We start from the raw sequence: 19,458 nt of genomic DNA, 5'->3' as shown, positions 1-19,458 counted from the left end.
TGGTGATGGGGGAACAGACTGGAATTCCTGGCTCCAGCTAATTACAAATTCCTTCCTCCTAAATTAGAGGGCTCTTTACTGTCAGGAATACTTTTTGCCTGTAGGCACCTGAAGGCTGTAGTCAAGTTACTTAGTCTTTTCTTGACTGAATTAATAGCTAAGAATTTATTTAGAATTTCACTATTGGTATATTTTCCTGTATTTTTTTTTTTTTATTTTTGGAATTATTTTCTGTACCTATTTTTGACTTTCCATACCTTTTTCAACAAACCATAAAGGTGCATGGCTTTCCAGTGAATTTGACAAATGTGAAAAAAGTGTGAATTTCTGAATACTATTTACCTATTTACTCTTACAAATATTACATTTGTCATCGAATAGAATCCCATTCATAGTTCATATCCAACTTACATTTATAATGACTCTGTGTCCTTCTCAAAACCATTATTTTTCTGAATAACTCAGGATCAAAACATACTTAAACCAAAATGAATTATTAATCTAAACAAAAAATTAGATGCAAGCTCTCCCTTTGTATACAATTATGAATAGGTCAATACACTACTCCCTCGTGTTCACAGTTTAATTATTTTATCTGTAAGAGTCCATATTAATGGGACTTTAAACTGGAAGTTTAACACTTTAGGCTTGTTTCTACTTTCTTTTTAACAGTGAAGTGGTTTTGCCTACAGTTTAACCTCTGCTGAGGAGAATTGGCCAGCCTTGGGACTGATGCTACAGAATTACAGACACGGTGGTGATGAAATAACTCCTAATGGTGCTCCTGAGAGAGAATAACTCAGTGTTGGTGTGGATGTTATGAATGCCTCCTGAGGGACTGCACTATCTGTCAGACCAATTGCTTAGCTGTTGTTTACCTTTTCTGTCTGTGTGGATCAGTAAGCATTTTAAAAAGCACTGGGTAAGAATCTGTTAGCACTTATGAAACCACAAGATAAAATAAGAAAAAAAGTATTGTTGTAACAAGGAAATTGCCCAGTCTGGGCAGCGAATTTCTTTTAAGTGGCGTGTTTCATACTGACAAGTATTAAGAGAGAAACATGGGGATGCAATGACAGGTAACAATTCACATGATTCTCTGTAGGAAAATCAGGCAAGTATCATCCAGAGGAGCAACAGCCTGAAGTTTCATTTATAACTTTCCCTCAGATACATTATTTTTCTGAGCCTATAGATCAGTATTAAGGAAATGTACATTTCTCTAGAAAATAAGCTGAACTCCAGGATGTAGTTGTAGCTGCAGGTTATACCAGTTACTTTCTGCTACAATGCTGGATCCCAGGAGAAGGCAAGTCATCAGTCAGGAAGGGTTTACGATGAACAGATGTGGTATTAGCTATTTTCTCACTTTCAATTCATATAGACAGCCCAATATCAAAAGGAAGTAGCAAAACCAAAGCAAGTAATTTAAGATCCTTTCAGAGATCTAGTATCCCTATGGACGCACATGTGGTTAGCCAGGAAATGCACACACACACACAAAGTGAATGTGTGAATTTTTTCAGTGTAAATTCACCGAAATGTGAATTTACAACCTTTTCTAGTGTCTACATATTTGAACTAACGGTGTGGCACATCAGCATTGGCTGTCCCCTTCTGTCTGTGGTTGCCTTCAAGGACATTCTTACTTGGGGCCACAAAAGACTAGATGTATGAACTAATTACCATAATCTAACTTCAAGTGACTACAGGAATCATAAGAACTTTTTGCTGAATCCAAAGATTCCTTGGAGGAAACATTTCTCCTCCTTCTTGATCAGCTGCAATCCTTGGCATGCTTTCCTAGCAGGGCAGTACGTGGACAGAAGACTGGAACTCCACAGCGCTGTGCATGGCTACTTTGCCTGTCTACATGTGGTAATCTGAATCTGTTTAAGGATCATGAATATTTTGTTTTGGGCTATTATAAAGCCAGCCACCCATACAATAGGACCATAAGGCTCTTCCTCTTCTCAGACTGAGATTGCTGTCACTCACCCTATTCAAAGTGTTACATGCAGAACTACACAAATGTATTTTATTGACAGCAGGATCAGGCACCTTCATTTTTCATCCCAATATTAAGCCTAAATAATCTTTGGCATCATTGATTTTATGTTTTGTTTCCATGGGACTCTGAAAAAAGGGCCCAGAGAATAACAAATAAATAAACATCATTTAAAATGAGGAGGAAGAAAAAGTGAAGTCTAATTGAACAAGTGTGTAAAATGGACATGCTATTTTGACAGCATTAACTAGTGACAGCTTGATTTTTAGAACATTCTATCTTTTACTTTGAAAAATAAAATTTAGGTAGTAAACCTAGTTTTCTTGACAGGCCCTTGAAGAAAGGATAAGGATTTTATATGACAGAAGATCTCATTGTGTTTATGAAACTTCTGGCTTCTTTTCTGCTTTTTAAAGTTTTGGGTTTCTTGAAAAGTTGTACAATTTTCTCAAAAATTAAGTATCCGAGTCTCTTCTCTTAAGACATTAACTACATATGTATCCCATAGGAATCACCTTTTCTGGTAACTGGATAGATGTCTGGTACAATCACATTCTCTTATGAAAAGGGAAACAGGTGAATATTGACAATAGGTCTCAGGGCACGTTTTTATATTGCCAAGAATTTTGGATTTGTTATGACAGAGTAGAAATGAAGACAAACCCTTCATGTTTGCATAGGCAAGAAATAATTATTTTGATAATTTTGAAGTTATATGAAAATTCTAAGGCACAGACCTAAAATTCAATATGCAACATTATTTGAAAGCCTTCCCTTTTTCTTACAGAGTATAATGAAGTCTACTCTCCAGAAATTAATAACATGAAAATACAACTTGAAAGAATTTACTGAAACAATTAAAATTGCACTTAGGGGTATTTTACTGATTTTATTTTTTATTGTTTTGTAGCAGTTTCAAGGCATCAAACTTTTTTTTTATATGGACAATTCCAATCTTCCCTGAAACTTAGAATTTACTTCCCAGCCAAATAGATTTGTGAAATCCAAAAAGAAAAAAACCGAGTGTACACTTAGTACCTGTCACAAGTGTGTGTAAAACTATGCTAAATTCAGAAGAAATGTGACTGCTTCCCTGTCATCTTGCCAAAGGCAACAGCTGGTGAGTGCCTCAATCTCCAAAGAGGTGCTGGTTCAGAGATGTCACTGCCAGATCCAATGAGCAGTTACCAATCCACTACCCTTAGGGGCAGAGGGTGCAGGAAACCCCCTCACCAGGTAGGCTGATCTGGAGCACTTAGTTCTTTCACCTCCTGCTACGGATCTGCAAAAGCTCCAACAACTTTTGGAGACTCTGGTAGGAGGCTGGAAGCAGTGGCTGGAGTGTGGCTTGGGAAGAGTAAGACTGAAATCCATGAAACCCCAGCTTGATTGTGGCTCGTCCTACTGGGATCCATAGAGACTAAAACCACACCACAAACCAGAGAAGGCAGACATTCTAAGATCGCTGCTTGTACCCCTGGTTCTCAGCACCAATGCCTGCAATTTCATTCTCATTCTTCAGCTTTTCAGTGGTTTTCAATAGCTGTAAATTTAATCTCTTAAAGAAAAAAAAAAAAAACACTATCAAAAAATAAATTGCTTTGGAAAATAATTTCAAATTTCATTCTCTCAGCATTCCAATTAAAGCAGTTTGCTCATTATTATAGCTTTAGTTTGTACAATGGAATATTCTGTACATATTCATGCTATATTACATATATATGTGCTGTACATATGACAGACAGCAATTCCAGGTCTGTTAAATGTTTTCACTTAACACTTATTGAACACAGTCCCTGGTGCAGTGGGATGCTAAAACTCTGTGTGTAAAACCAAACAGATTTCAATGATGGTCCTACAAGCTTGTATTTTATATTTCCTCAAGTTCCTCCTGTGTCAGATCAATATACTCTTTTAAAGGGGTAAAATAAAGATCCTTTTATTTATCTGATTCTTAAGGGTATCAAATCTCAGTTGTTTCATACTGCATTACATGTGTACCATTGAACTGAAGTCAGTGAGCATCACTGAGAGTTTGTGCTTGCCTGAATTTAATCACCACTGTCCTTTGTGGTCACTATACCAAAAAGTCACTGCATTTCCAGTCCTGAATAAAGAATGCTGGTCATGCACACAACACCGAAAGTGAAAAAATATGTACCAGGATGTCAACAATAAAGAATGAACCTTTCCATTTTTTGTTAATCCAAACATTTGTGTTTCTGATTTAGGGATTATGGTTCAGCAGATGCCAACTGTTTACATTTCAGGAAAGGTCCCTCTGGTATGTATGAAGGATTTGTCCTGAAGTGAGTCTGCTTGATCTCTATAAATATTTGGAGGTAGTGTGCTACTTTAATGGAATTAATAAAAATAGTGGAGATTTTTATTGGTACATAGACTATATTCCACAGAACATCTTTGAACTGACTTGATGAAGCCCATTTATGGAACTGTCTGCTGTACTCTCATATTTAGCACACCATCATTTTAGAGACAGATCTTACCACCTATACACCTATGATGAGACCCACTGAGGTGAACAGAATGTCTCACTGTAGTAAGATACGACTTTTCTTTATATTTTACTTTCTTTGTCTGTCTGACATTGGAACTTGCTTACAGGTATGAGTTCCTCGAGTTGTACACAATCAGAGTACTGGGAGAGGAAGGAGTATCTCAAACTGCAATAGGCAAATTTTAAAGGCTAATGATTTAATGACATCTTTTATAGCTTATGGGAAGTCAAACTTTTGCAGTTTTAGTAAAAAGCTTAAATGAGTTCTCATGCTTATTTTTCACAGTTATTACATTTAGCACTCTTAACTGTCCTTTACTTGGATAAGGATCATTCAAATATTTTAAATTATATGCCTAAATATATTATTGGTTTTTGTTGCATTGCCTTTCACTCTCCTTTTGCCCTTGACAAAATCAGTCATGCTGTCCCTTTTTCCAGTTCTGACAGAGAACTAGTTGTGCCAAACAATTTCCATGTGATGGAAATACCTGCACTTTTGTTGACAGGACAGACACATGCAGGATTCTATGAGGCATCTGTACCTCTGAAGCATATACATTGTATTCTTCAAGTGAATTACTTGCCACTGTAATGTTACGCTTACCTCATTCTTCCAGTTGAATCCACAGAAACTGGGATCAGCTGAATGATTTTCAACAGTTCACAAATATTTAAAAACAAAGTGGTTTTTACTCAAAAACCACTAATGCTCAATGCTAAACATAATACAATAGTACAGAAAATATTTCTGGGGCACAGGGCAAGTAGGAATTCTAAGAAAGAGATCTGGAGCACAAGAACAGCAGATACATAGAAAACACAGAGAACATAGATTGTATTTTTTTATTTAATTCAGGATAATTTTTTCCATGTTGTCATTACATGATACATTAGAAGAGCCTGCAAAAGTCTCACAGTCCTTGCACCCTCTTCCGAGATTCTCTGCAGAGATAATTCTTCCTGATTTAATCGACAAACTCAGAGTGAGTACCCAAATATTCAAAATATTTTCCATTCAATTACCAATTAAACAACCAGTCATTACAAAAAATCTTGCTCTCTATGTCAATATTGTCATATCTTAAATATCTCTTTGGACTAGGGTCGATTGGGTGGAGTTAAAAAGCTGGGTGAGATTATGATAAAAAGCCATAGGAATAATTGGAAAGCCATAATAAAAGGCATTCCACCACTTGCTATTCATATAAATATTGAGGCTGAATATACTTTAATTAGAATATAAGAATATGACTCAAAGAGAGATGTCAAAATAGGAAGTGCATAAAAATATAAGTAGGATAGAACTGAAAAGACAAGACATCTCAGACATTATGTTAAAATGGGCCACTGAGAAATACACCAATATGCAACATGCATTTTGACAAAATGCAGAAAGATGTACTTCAGAACTCTGGATACTAATTTTTATTCCTTGATTTTAAATTCATTGGATTCATAGAAAATATCTAGAAGCCACTGTGTCCATCCCTAACAGGAACATCTGCTTGATGTGTAACTGATGTCCAAGAAACAATAAACAGTTGAATGGGATTGGCAATTACAATATTAAATTGATTTATACCCCAATAGCCTGCTTCAATATGCACGTAAAATACCTGAAAAATTCTAGTAGCTAAACTGTCAGTTCTCCCTGTAGATGAAAATTTTATTACTAATTTAATTTAGAAACAAGAAAAAGCAGAAAAGCCCAGAGAAAACCAACTTTTTAAAAAAATGCCAAATGAGCTTCAACAAATCACTATGCCTAATTCCTAGTAAGCACTGAACTGAAATGCTTCTAATACATTTCATAAATATGTGTTTATGTGCAATGGGAATAAATATAATTCTGGTGAAAACATTACTCCCTAATCCCTCAATAAGAATAAACATGGCAAACCCCACTTTAGTCTTCTAGAGGAACCCTAATGTTGAATTTTGCTCTGTACATTTAACACAGAGAAAAATTCTAGGGCAATGTGACATCTTATTAAAAAAAAAAAAAAAAAAGTTGTAAATTCTTCCCCTTTGAGACAAAAATGAGACATCAGATTCCTGAGCCTGGGGATGAACTTTCAGTTATTCCTGCTGGGTAACCTATCACTACGTTTGTAACCTTAGCTTAGGTGTAGCACTGGTTATCCAACAGGCCATCTCTTTCTGGGTCCATACCACAATCTGAAAGAGGTCCTCTGTTTATCAGTGTAACTGCATATTCCACCAACCCCCCCATGCACAAGTGGAAGATGATTGTATAGCCAGGTGCCAACACATGCAGCCTTTACCTGTACTCCATTTACTGAGAGATGAGGGTGCTTCATGCTGATCATTTTAGTTTTTAACCCATAGAAGAATATGATTCCAACCTGTGTTATTTCTTATTTATATAAACACTGATAATTTATTGCCTGTTTTAGTACAATGGAAAATGATGCATGCATTGCCAGCCTGTTCTTGACTATTGCTTAAAAGGAAACAAATAAGCCAAAATCTGGGTTCACTTTTAAGGCTTTAACTTCATGTAAGTTCGCTGTTAAAGCTATAGAGAGTGCAAAATCTGTTGCCCTGGCAAGGAAACTTCCTATGCTAACATCCAGCTTTCTGCTCATGTCTGGGCACAGGAGGTTTCAGGAGCTGCTCCAAGTCATCCCTTTAAATCTGCGTTGTCACCTGATTTTGAAGCACGTTGTACTCCTTGGGTCTTTATGGGTAATTTCTATGCAAGCACTGTTGTGTAAGCACAATATCCTTGTTCCTTGCCTAAATTTCAGATATCTGTGCTAGGCAGCCTCCAAGGCACACAGCTTTTTATTCTTCAGAGAAAAAAAAGTATTCCATCTTGCTTTGTGTTTCCAACTTCCATCTTGAGATTCCAGCCTTTCTAACTTCGTGCATTTATCTAGTGACTAAGAGGATCCAGTTGCTTGTACTGAGGAATTGCTGTCCTAACTGAAGTCTTTGAACTTGTAATTATCTTTCAAAAGTCTTTACTGTACCATCTGTGTTCAAAAAGGTTTTATATCTTAAAATGACAAGTTTAGAAGTACATTAGAGGAGACATTCAGAGCATACAAATAAAACTATGGAGATGAGTATTAAATATTACTTTACAGGAAGATGGAAGTGCATGGATTGAATTTCTATCTTGGATTAGGATTGTATCCAAAATTTACTGGTTCTGTCTTCTTAATTTTATTCATGTCCCATGAAGACTGGCATTTTTAGGTTGCAGAAACCTCTGAACAAATCTCATATCAATTCCACAGGAGCTATGATTAGCAAAGGTAGGTAACAGAAAGTACAGGACACTGCAGCTGTGTGTGAGAGAGGCATTTCCAAAGAGTCTCTGAAAGACAAAACTGAGTTTACTCTTTCAGCAGTGGGAAATCTGCTCCTAAAAGAGGCCTTGAAGAAGAAGTCAATTTCTGTAGCATTGGAGTCCCTGGGTGGGCAAGGATAGGTTGGATTCAAATCTACTCAGGGACCCTCAGACAATGTCATTCAACCCTAAATGCAGATGTAGCACTGGCCAGAGAGCTGAACAGGCTAAAACCTCAACAAATCACATGTGCAATTGGAGCTTCTACAAAAGGAGCTGCAGGAATAAACTCGAGGCTGTTTGTCAGAAGAACTTGGGAGTGTGTGCCGTCTCTGTCCTGACCCTCACCGCCCATCAGGTTACACATTTCTTTAAAGAAAATTAAATGTTCACTGTGCAAGACTTTGGAACTGCAGTTGTTAAGTTATTACCCAATTTCAGACATTTTTGCATAGGGAAGTTCAAACTAGACATTTTTATTTCGGTCAGGAGATATCTTGTTTATTATCTCTGCATTATCAGAGAGACAGAAGAGAAGCAAGAAAGCTGAGAACACTAATTGGATTGATAAATGTTAGGGAACCCAAAAAACCATGATGGGAGAGAGAATTCTCTTTCAGTAGACTGGAGATTAAAAGGGAAAAGCTAGTAAAAATACCTAGCTTTGTCTGTGATCAGAAAAGGCTGCACTTCTCATTCAAAAACTAATATTCAAAAAATATTAAAAAAATAAGTCCTACTTTCTCAAATAGCAGGAGAAGTAGAATCATGGTATTACTTACTGGGACGAATGAAGTGGTATCATTTTATCCAAAACCTTGAATCATTCTGCATAATTGCCATCCCATCCAATTTATTAAATTCAAAGAAGGTTTACAGAAAATATATGGAAACACCTGACCTTTCTCTTATCAGAGTGGGCTACAAAGAAAACAAATGCATTCTGTGGAGACTTCTGTGTTGAATTTTTGGCCCTGCCAACTCAGCACAGCTATCACAGCTCTCAGAGGATAATCTGGAAATGCACAGTGACTTCAACCCTGTATATTTGTTTTGCTTGAACACAGTAGACAAGAACTCTCTATGGACACTCTCCATGCTTAGTCTATCATCACAAGAGCTCCTGAGGAAAGAACTGATATTCTGCAATAATTTGCTGCTGCAGCATCTTACTCTGCTTCAGTTGTGTTGGCCATTCCTATAGCTTGTGCTCTGTCAGAGTACTTATGGGGAGTGCAGCATATAGCAGTTTATCCACAACCATGTTCAAGTTCAGAAAAATAAGTAAAAAAAAAGTTTTGTTCTACCCCCCCGCCCCACCTAATTTCACATATTGAGTCTAAGGAAAAATTTATTCTTTTGGGTAATTTGTAGAGAAGTACAAATAGGTGCCTGGAGTACTAACAGACTTGCCAACTTATTCCATAAAAAGGATGCACCTAAACAATAGCTGGGCAAATATTCAAAGAAACATAGTAATAATAATGACAACAACAATACAACAATAATAACAACAACAACAGTAACAGAAGGGGACAACCGAGGAAGACCACGAAGGGTAGAAGGGCAATGTACAAGTGGTAAAAATTTTATGGCCTGCAGAAGCATAAATAGTAGTGATGGGACATAAATCAAAACATAGCTACTTCATCTTCAGGCTGAGGTTACAGGATGACAATTAGAAAACTCTGTTTTCCATATAAGTGGATTTGTTTGACTACAGTCAGGAGAGACAACAATTTGATGCTAAAGATGCATTTTAAAATGAAATAAAATTTCAAGGAGAGCTGTGATTTGAAATGCAACATTTATTTCTATCTTATAAGGCAGTGTTAGAAGAAGTTCCCTTCATATCTTCCTCAATAGCTTTTATATTAGCAAATGCTCATATACTCAAGTGCAAAATTACTGTAATAGAAAAAGTGAAGGGGTTCTTTTAATTTGCTTTGCTGTTTTGAACATTCAGTGACCTTCAAAGCATGCAAAAAACCTATTGGTTTATTCACTCACTAGAAGGCTTTAGAAATATCTCATCACTTTTACAGGAGTAATTGCCAGAGCTGTGAAATTTGGTGATTCAGATGTTAAGAATAAACTGATGTGCCCTATATATGCTAACAATAGGTACAAAAGTTATTGGATAGCATAATATTCATCTCTAACCTGGAGAAGATTTAGGATATTATTCCATAGAAATAACAGAATGAATGGAAATCAGTTAAAAGGATTAAATCCACTGTAGAGAGATGTGAAGCATAAAGCCATAGTTAATGACTCGTGATCTCTCTCCCTCCACCCCTGTCAATGAAGTCTCTTTATTCCTCTTTGGTCTATGCAAATCATGTATATGCCTCTCATGCAGCAGTTCATGACCTTGTTCAAGTACTTAGTCTTTTCCTTAAAAACTCAGATGATGGTAAGATTACTTTTTTTAAACAGCAATGGAATGTATTATACATGTGTGAATCAAATGAAAAATATTAATTCTGAAATGGTAGCTCTATTGACTAAAAAAGTTTATGTAAATCAAATTTTCACATCTTTGTTCCAAGCACTCCAAAAGAAGATGTGATGCTGAAACCAGGGTATTATTTTGTCATGCTTACTCCTTCACCTGATTTTCTCTGATCTCTTAATATCTGCATTGTGGTTCCATATCACAAAGCAAAATATGTACTGTTCTTTCCCCAGCTGAGCCACTTGTGGAGTGTTTCAGAGTATCTAGATGTGGCACTCGGTGCCATGGTTTAGGTGTTAGGGTTAGTTGAGGTGTTAGGGCTGGGTTGCACTCGATGATCTTGAAGGTCTTTTCCAACCTAGTTATTCTGTGATTCTGTGATTTAGATTGAGACAATACTTCATTATACAAATATAAATCTCTGGGACTTAACTCTTATTTCAAGTGACAACATAAACTGTTTAAATGTTTCTCATACTAAAAAGATCTCAAATTCGTATTTCCATTATGATGAAATTCATACCAAACTCTTACTGAATAAATAACATATGCACTGTTACTGAATAAAAAGAATTGCATATCTAAATAGAAGGAATTGAAGTATTGTTTTAAAGACAACTGAATCTTGGGTATTGCTTTAAAGACAGTACCACTTTATTAAATCATATCGTAGTTTATGCAAAATATTGCAATATCTTCAAAATCTAAGATTAGAATTAACATTTCTTTAGCTGATGAAACTCCAGAAAATACACTGATAGATAATTTGAAGGTAAGTTTCTATTACAGATCCTGAGATTTTTATAAAAAAACCTGGAGGAAAGCAAATCACAGAAGTAAATTCAACCTGTGCTCAAAACCAGTGACTGAAGTTTGCGTGCATAGTTAGGAGAGTTCTGTGGAGTTAATCTAGTAACACTGTGCTAAATCTTGGCTTTCTTCAATCTGGAACAAATTTTTAGACTATTCAAATTACTATCACTCTCTTGGCAATAGTGCAATAAAGTTTTGATTTTAAACCCAGAAGCATTTGCTCCAATAGTATTGCTGTGGATGAAATCTCACACTATTTTGTCAATATCTTCTGAGCATAATATTATTTGGCGTGATTGCAAAGTAACTATTAAAAATTACATCAAAGAGTTGGTGGTATCTTTAAAAAGCAGAGTTATTTTTCTGGCAATCCTCTTGCTTTCTTTGCTATTGTCCAAAAGACACAAATTGAGCTGGCAGTGTACTCTTGTGGCCCAGAAGGCTGATGGTATCCTGGGGTACATCAGGAAGAGCATTGCCAGCAGGTTGAGGGGAGGGGATCCTGCCCTTCTACTCAGCCCTGGTGAGGCCACTTCTGGAGTGCTGTGTCCAGTTCTGGGCTCCTCAGGATGAGAGAGACATGGAGCTCCTAGAGCAGGGCCAGTGGAGGGGAACAAAAATGATTAAGGGATTGGAGCATCTCTCTTACAAGGAAAGGCTGAGGGAGCTGGGCCAACTGAGCCTCGAGAAGAGGTGACTGAGAGGGGACCTCATCAATGTCTATCAGCATCTGAAGGGAGGGTGTCAAGAAGATGTTTCCAGGCTGTGCTCAGTGGTGCCGAGCAATACGACAAGACACAATGGTCAGAAACTGAGGCACGGGAAATTCCACCTGAATATGAGGAGGAACTTCTTTAAACTTTTTGCAGTGACTGAGCACTGGAACAGATAGTCCAGAGAGGTTGTGGAGTCTCCCTCACTGGAGATATTAAAGAATTGTCTGGACACAAGGCTGTGCAATGTGCTCTAGGATGGGCCTTCTTGAGGAGAGAAGTGGGATCAGATGACTTACTGTGGTCTCTTTGTGATTCTGTGAAATTCCTTTCCTCTCAAACCTGGGCGTGCAGATAAATCAAAGAACATCACGTTTGCTGGAAAGGAAGATGGCAGTATCCTAATCCTTCTGTGAGAGAAGCTGGGATTAGCACTTCAGGAAACTTTCAACCCTACAGAAATGGAGGTCCATGACAAGGGTCTGGCATACAGTGAAAGTCTGCCAGTCACTCATATCCCACTCATTGTCTGGAGATGATTTCTAAAGAAACTGCATTCAGTTTGCCTTGAAGTTTAAGAACAGTCAGAGAGAAGGGGGAATGAGCAAAGCCACACTTTGCCCAGATTAATGGTGTCAGTCTGCCTGTGGACCTGTCAAATGTAAGTATGCAAAGTCTTCCAAGAGCAGGAAGTGGATTTGATATCAAAGGCTACATACAGGCAGCAGCTCTTAACTCATGGCTTATGTAAGTGCATATATATAAGAACAGAAGCCTCTACTTAAACCAGCCAGTCAACAACTCTCTTTCTGAGCTGTGGTGTGTCTCCAGAGATCCTTATTCAATTATTAATGCATCTGCTGCTAATTTCATCATGCAGAGTGTGAATTTGTCTTTCCACGACGAGCTCTAAGGGAAGTTTGTAAGAAATATAGAACTTGTCAGCACATAAGAGTCAACACATTACTGCTGTGCTGCAGCCATTTATAACAAAACTAAAATGAACACTCACTTGTTTGGCATTAATTTAATGTCCCACTTAGCTCCTATCAGACGTAAATAGCTGCTTCATCCATTTAAGCATTTCTGTTCATGCACATAATGAAGTACTCTGTACCTGTCAAGTAAGCAGAATTCATAACTGAAATAAGAAATGGATGAGAAAATTCAATGTTCTTAATATTAAGCCTCTACAGGGGTAGCATCAGACCTTTTTTATGGCTTCTGTGAGATTCCCCTTTTATTCCATTGTTCAGAGACCATAAGAAGACATGACACAAGCTAGCATGCCAGAAATGTTTCTAAAAGGGATATCTGTTCAACTTATGGCACAATTAACAAAAGCTGTAGTTGTCAAACATATGCTATTAGAAAATAAAACAGTTAACCAACCTCTCGGTATTTAAATATTTTTATGTTATCTATTTTAGAAAAACAGAATTTAAACAGCACTCTAGCTGTGATCATATTCTCTAGAGGAAATTTTTATGAGAATGAACAGAGGTAATGACTACTATTAGTCACTGTCATTAGCATAAAACATTAGAAATGACAATATTTATAACAGGCTATGACATGACAGTTAAAATATGACTTTCTATCCTTTGTGTATGCTTTGACTACAGCTGGTTGCTATTTTCTAAAGTTAAACTGATAGAAGTCTGGTAATGGTATATTTAATAGCATGTTCATCATCAGATCTAATTGTTTTCCACCACAGGGTATGAAGTTTTATGTCCTCTATCAACCCAAAACAAACAGCCCTACTGCTTAATGGCTCTTCAATTAATGTTTATGGTGCTACTTTTATAACCTAAGTTACAAGAAAAAAAATCCAAAAAAATCCCTCCAAGAAGCCATTTAAGAATTTAAGAAGCTTAATGGGACTTTAACCAATACCAAAAATTACTACAACATGTATGAGGTCCCAAAGCTGAGGATGTGAAATAGAAAACACTAGATTGACATTAGAAAGACATTGGAAAATAGAAGACACTGAAAAATTCTTCTAGCACAGTGTTATAATTGCCATTGGAGGAGAGAACAGACCTTCATGTTGGGGAATTTGGTTGAGGGACTTCAGGTTGGCCATCTTGCAATTGATGTTGATGCTGGGTTAAAACAGAGAAGACCTGTTCATTCCAAGTCATGCACAGCTCAGACTCTGTTGCTCAGATTGCTAACTTATTCTCCTGAAAGTGATTTGCCCTTAGTAACCTACATGCTAGCCTCCTACTCATAATTCTTTTCCCTATTTAGCAGAGCTCATGCTGATTAAAATGAAAGAACAGTTCAAAGACAGGTTTCTTTTTAACTGCCTTGGTGCATATTAATTTTTGTCTCTCCCTTTTGTACTAAGCCTCTAGAAAGCAATGTAAAACTACAGTAAATACGTTTTCACTGGAGAGCTGCCATTGTTCTAAATTATGAAAGCAAATGATTTCTGACTTGGACTGTTAATTGTACATAGTAGTGATATATTAATTTTAAGCTTCCCATGATAGTTCAGACACCCTGATTTTGAGCTTTTAATGATACATTATGAGCCTTTATTTCTCTGACACCCAGGCAATTAATCAACAACACTCCTCAGTCCCCCAGAGTAGCCGGACACCATTAGACAAGGAAGAATCAGACCTGAGGGGGGTCAAAATTTCTTTTCAGGAAATACTTGGTTTTTTGCACCATAAACTCTGCTTGACATTCATTGCAGCAAATATATTTTAATATAACTGCTGTTATTCTGCCTCTCCTCCCAGTCTCCCAGGAGTTTTTTGTAGCTCAACATGATGTTCAAAAACAGGCAAAAAAATGCTCTGCAAAGTTTAAAGGCTGTCAAGCCTTCTTGGCAAATTCCCTCCAAGAGCACAGGTGAGAAATGACAAACCTATCACCTGACTGGCTGGTGTTTAAAGCTGACTGCTTTTGATTAGGAAGCAATGAACCTTCCCTTCTGGAGTTCATTCTGTGTTTTATAAGCACCTATTCACTGAAAAGTATGCAGTTGAACTGATTTGAATTTGATTAGCGTAACGCTCCAGTTTTATTATTTGTAGTAAATACAGGCATCTCTTATGGTTTTTTACATTTAGGAGAATGTCAGAATAGTTAAAGAGTTACTTTTACTTCCCACATATTATGGCTTGACATTTAAAATAAATCCAAGACTAATATATGCCTATATTGCGGTTACTCACTTGTTGTGCATTGCTCAGTATGTACTCACACTCTCCTTCTTGCTGCTACAAGAAGAATAGGATGAAGGCAATCCTGCCTATTCAAGGACAAAGTACTGTGTGCCTAGAAGGTGAGCTAGAAGCAACTGTGAAATGCAGCAGCTAATGTCTTTAATGGAAAACTCCTGTATTAAATTCTATGCCACAGACTCCGTGATATTTCAACAAGCAGCAGTGAGGAGGAGCAGAGCTGCTATCAGAGGGGCTGGCACTGACCACTGAATCGCTCTTTCAATGTCAGCCAGCTTCAGGAGTTGCAGTGTGAATGCTCTGGGAAGCTTGATACCCTTTTATCTTCTGACAGCCTTTCAATTATATGTCCTTTCATATTATTACATAACTTCCAATGATCTGCACTGTGGACCTCAGTAATAAAAACCCATTTCATGCCTGAAGAACACAACTTCTTTGGTAAGTCAGTTTAGACCCAGATGGGGAGCAGTGCATTTGAGCAGAAACAAATGCTGAGTGGAGTCAGATGGTCAGGTCAATAAAAGCTAAAAATAGTATTTGACTTTGAGAGAAAAGAGAGTTCAAGACATAGCCTAAAGGCTAGATTCAGACCTAGCTAAACATTTATCTCTGTATCAGTGTTATAAGGAGAGATTAGACACCCAAATTTAGATGCTGCAGAGAGGTTGCAGATATATCTACAGAACTCACCAGTAAGGACTGGGAGTAACTGAGAGCTTTCATTATTGCTGGTATGGTCCATAATGTCTTATGTCTATTAGCTTCAGGCTGAGTATTCTCCAACATTTAATTCTACCTTTCTTGAGAAAAATGCACATACTTACACAATTTACCTCCTCATTTACATACCTGTTTTGTAGACCATCAGTATAGTGCATGACTACAGCAACATATCCCAGCCATTAGGGACGCTTTTAGAAAAATAAAGGAGGCTCACTTCAGCTGTAATTCCAGCTAATAGTGAAACATTCGTGTGATACATGCATTTTCAGTACTTTTTTAGCTTTCATTAGTACAAGCTCACTGTCTCAAAAATCTGTAACATATTAATTTCAACAGTATCTGTATAAAGATGCAAGACAAGAAGTACAAAAAAGCTGTTTTCATGCCAGTCATGACTCCTGGTTTTTGAGAACCTGAACCTGAGACTAGTGAAAGCTGCAGGCTGTCAGTACTTCTAAAAACAAAAGTGTCTTCTGTGCTCAAATACAGAGAGAAGCATCTAATCTCTCTTTCAAAAATGTTCAGAGTTATCAACAGAAGTGCCTTCTCTTAAGTAAATCCTATTTCTTTACTAAACAACCAATTTAAAAACAAAGCCATCAGAGGAAGAATTAGCAGAAGTTACAGAAGTACAGAAAATTCACTTCTGGGAAATTCCATAGGCCGGTTTCCACAAGGTGAATGAAGTGCACCAGAAGGTCAACGTGAAGCCTTGAATGGTCTGCTCACAGCAAAGCTCTTGTGCATTGGGCTGGGCTTCTCTACACCCACATTTCAACTTCTTGCTTGACAACAGAGCATTGGGCACAGAACAGGCCTACCTCCAACTCCAAGGACTAGCATATGCCTCATGCCTTTTTTTTTCTCAGCTCTGCACAATTTAATTAATGATATGACATGGTATACACAATCTGTAGCTTTTAATGAAAGCAACGCCCAAAACTGGAATTGAAAACTTTGTTCGTTAAATGTTTTGAATTTTGCCCAATCTCAGTCACTTGAAAGACAGCTACATAGTCTATACTAGGCATTTGAGAACATTTTCTAAACAGTAAAGGGTATTTAATCTCATTTGGGTTTTTTTTGACACATACCTGAAAAGTATTGAAATAGTCCTTTAGATCTGAACTGAGTATATATATATATGTGTGTGTGTGTGTGTGCGTATATTGATGCATGTATGTAGATGCATATATATACACACACATATATATGCAGCTGGGAAAAAAGATCAGAAAATGCAAGGAAGTAATGAAATTAGATAAACCTTGGTATTTTGCTACAAAGTTCTATCTTGCTCAGGATGGGGAAAAAATCAGACTTCCCCTTTCTTCCTCTATAGACTTTTGTTAATCTTCTAGAAATATAAGTAGAGTCTTCCAGCCTTCTAAAATATTTTATCACTTATTAAAAACTGCAGTTACTACTGCCGTTAAAGGAATTATTACTCTCAAGTTTCCAAGAATACTAGGTCATTTTCTTTAGGTAATCATGGTCACCTACTTCCAAGTCCCCCTTGTAAGCCATTTTAGGAAATGTGATATAATGGTTAAGAGTTTGGCCTCTAAGTAAAGGTATTTTGGTTCTGATGAATAGTATTCTGTAATGTAGTGCAGTTTCCCCCTTCTTCTTCCATTTGCTACATACAAAGCAAAAATAGTAATAAATAAAAAATATTTCTAAAAGCCTTAGATTACTATTTACAGTGTTAACACAATTAAATATAATCTAAGTAAACCCTTAAGAAAGCTGCATATTTTCACTCATTTCTTTATCTCACAGCCTACATAAAACTGGAGTGTGAATACTGTCACCTAGGATTTATTTCCAGCTCTAGCCAGGAGAAAGAATTTTGAAAAATCCACGGAGCTTTTTCTCAAGTCTAGAGCAGTGTTAGCCTTGAATAGCTTCTAGCCACATTCTTTTAGCTCTTTCTCTGCAGAGGAGTAAACCAGGGCATAGTTTTAATTTTTATCACCATTTGCAAGAGCAGAACTTTGGTTCTGCTTTAGTTTTTAGTTTGGGCAGAAAAGTGCCACCCCTTTTTTAACATACAGTGACAGGGAATGGAGTTCTATATGAGGACTTCATGCTGTTCCTCAGGGAAGACTGAAGATCCATTTCTGGTATGCAGTCAGGAGAAACAAGGGAATGTGACAAACAAGACTGGGGTTGCAGCAGAGTGTAGGAAATGAAGGTGAGTCCAGCTACAGCAGGACTCCAAATTAGCTATTGATGCTGCTTTTGAAACCTTCTGGAAGAACTAGCTACTAACAGCAAGTGACAAGTCTTTTGTTTCACATGCTCTTTGCTGAAGAAACAAGTTCATTTCTAATAACTAAATGCAATAATTGTACTTTTCTATGACATATGGATGTATATAAGCTTATTACAGAAAAATGCAACTCAGTATTTAGCTTGAAGGATTTAGGAAATGTTAGATTTATAATTTCCAATATAATTACATGAAGCTCTTTAGCATATGCAAGAGAACATAGCCTTTAACTACAGGACCCCTTACTACCCTTTTCTCCAAAAGACCTAACTCATTCTGGATATAAGATTGAATTAAATACTTGTGTCTGTCTTAAACTCTAATGGTATGACCCTTTTTTGTTTTCTCTTTCTCTTCCAAATGGTTCCTGCTGTAGGTTAATTTACTTTCTAACAGATTTTCTTTGTGCATGGCTTGTAGCAACAATGCTACAGTAACTGAACAATAGAAACCTTAATATGTGAATATTCACAGCAGCTCAATAAAGATACCAATATTTAGAGATGAACAAGTGGAGAACAGAGCAAAAAAACCCCAGAATATGCAAAATTTGGTTTTCACATACTGTCTCAAAGGATTGACATTATCCCAAGGGGAGACAATTTCTTCAAATATTTGGCATTTAAAAAAATTATTTCGATGTTCAACACACTACAAAAATACAGCTTATTTATTATTGTGTTACTTCTGTGAGAAGATGATTAACTGTTGTATTTCTTTATGACAGAAAAAGTGTAAGAATTTAGATACATAATCAAACTGTCCTGTCTCAAAGTAACAAGCACCATAGGCATCTCTGTATAAGCTCTTTTACAATGGCAAACAAAATATGAACTAGTTTTAAATCCTATTTTTTGCAGACTGATGTGACCTAATTATCTCACATTTGACAAACTAAAACCACATAGAAAAATACTACAGCTCACCTTATAGACTGGAAGATCATTGTAAGTCTGAGTGGTGGCATATCCTAGAGAGGGTGGTAATGGTAGGTCCAGAACTCAGGGCTGTGGAGAGTCCCAACCCGAGGCTGTCCTTCAGAAGCAAGTGATTTATTGCAAATGATGTTGAGGACTCTCAATTCCCTGAACACCATTCAAAAGGTACAGTACTTCCCTAGGGCTCCAAAAATCTGAAAATCAAGATAAAGTTGGGCAGACATATTCAATAAAGAACATAAAATTAGTTGTCACATTAATATTTTTGCTTAAATGACCTAAGTAGCTTCACATAGCATCTCTGTGACACAGGGTTATAGTTCTGATGACAGAAAACTCTTGGAAGACATTACCTTCCAAATTCTGCATGCTATGATATAATGCAGTTACAAAACATAATAGAATTTGCTATACAGTTCTAACACATTCCTGTTCCCTGCAAAGCACATGTAGAATGGGAGTGCATGTGACCACCTGCGTA

At 36.9% G+C, this 19,458-nt stretch overlaps 1 protein-coding gene across 9 annotated transcripts in view; it reads right to left on the bottom strand.

The window, feature by feature from the left end:
• Positions 1-19,458, bottom strand: part of KHDRBS2 (KH RNA binding domain containing, signal transduction associated 2) — a 356,668-nt gene that overhangs the window by 18,070 nt on the left and 319,140 nt on the right. For 2 of the 9 annotated variants that reach the window (XR_008436252.1, XR_008436259.1), the window contains exons 11-12: positions 18,966-19,171; positions 12,845-12,949 (exon numbers count right to left, since the gene is read on the bottom strand). The exons of 3 other annotated variants lie outside the window; for them this stretch is intronic. The gene's annotated coding sequence lies outside the window, so the exon portion shown is untranslated. Of the gene's footprint in view, positions 1-11,622; positions 12,742-12,844; positions 12,950-15,890; positions 15,953-18,965; positions 19,172-19,458 lie in introns of those variants that run through there. 4 more of the 9 variants (XR_008436254.1, XR_008436253.1, XR_008436255.1 and 1 more) reach the window with 4 other exon arrangements.

Source organism: Vidua macroura, chromosome 3, assembly GCF_024509145.1.
Source record: "Vidua macroura isolate BioBank_ID:100142 chromosome 3, ASM2450914v1, whole genome shotgun sequence".
NCBI classification, from domain to species: domain Eukaryota; kingdom Metazoa; phylum Chordata; class Aves; order Passeriformes; family Viduidae; genus Vidua; species Vidua macroura.
The sequence above is the reverse complement of the archived record's forward strand: the minus strand, read 5'-3'. Positions and strand labels throughout refer to the sequence as shown.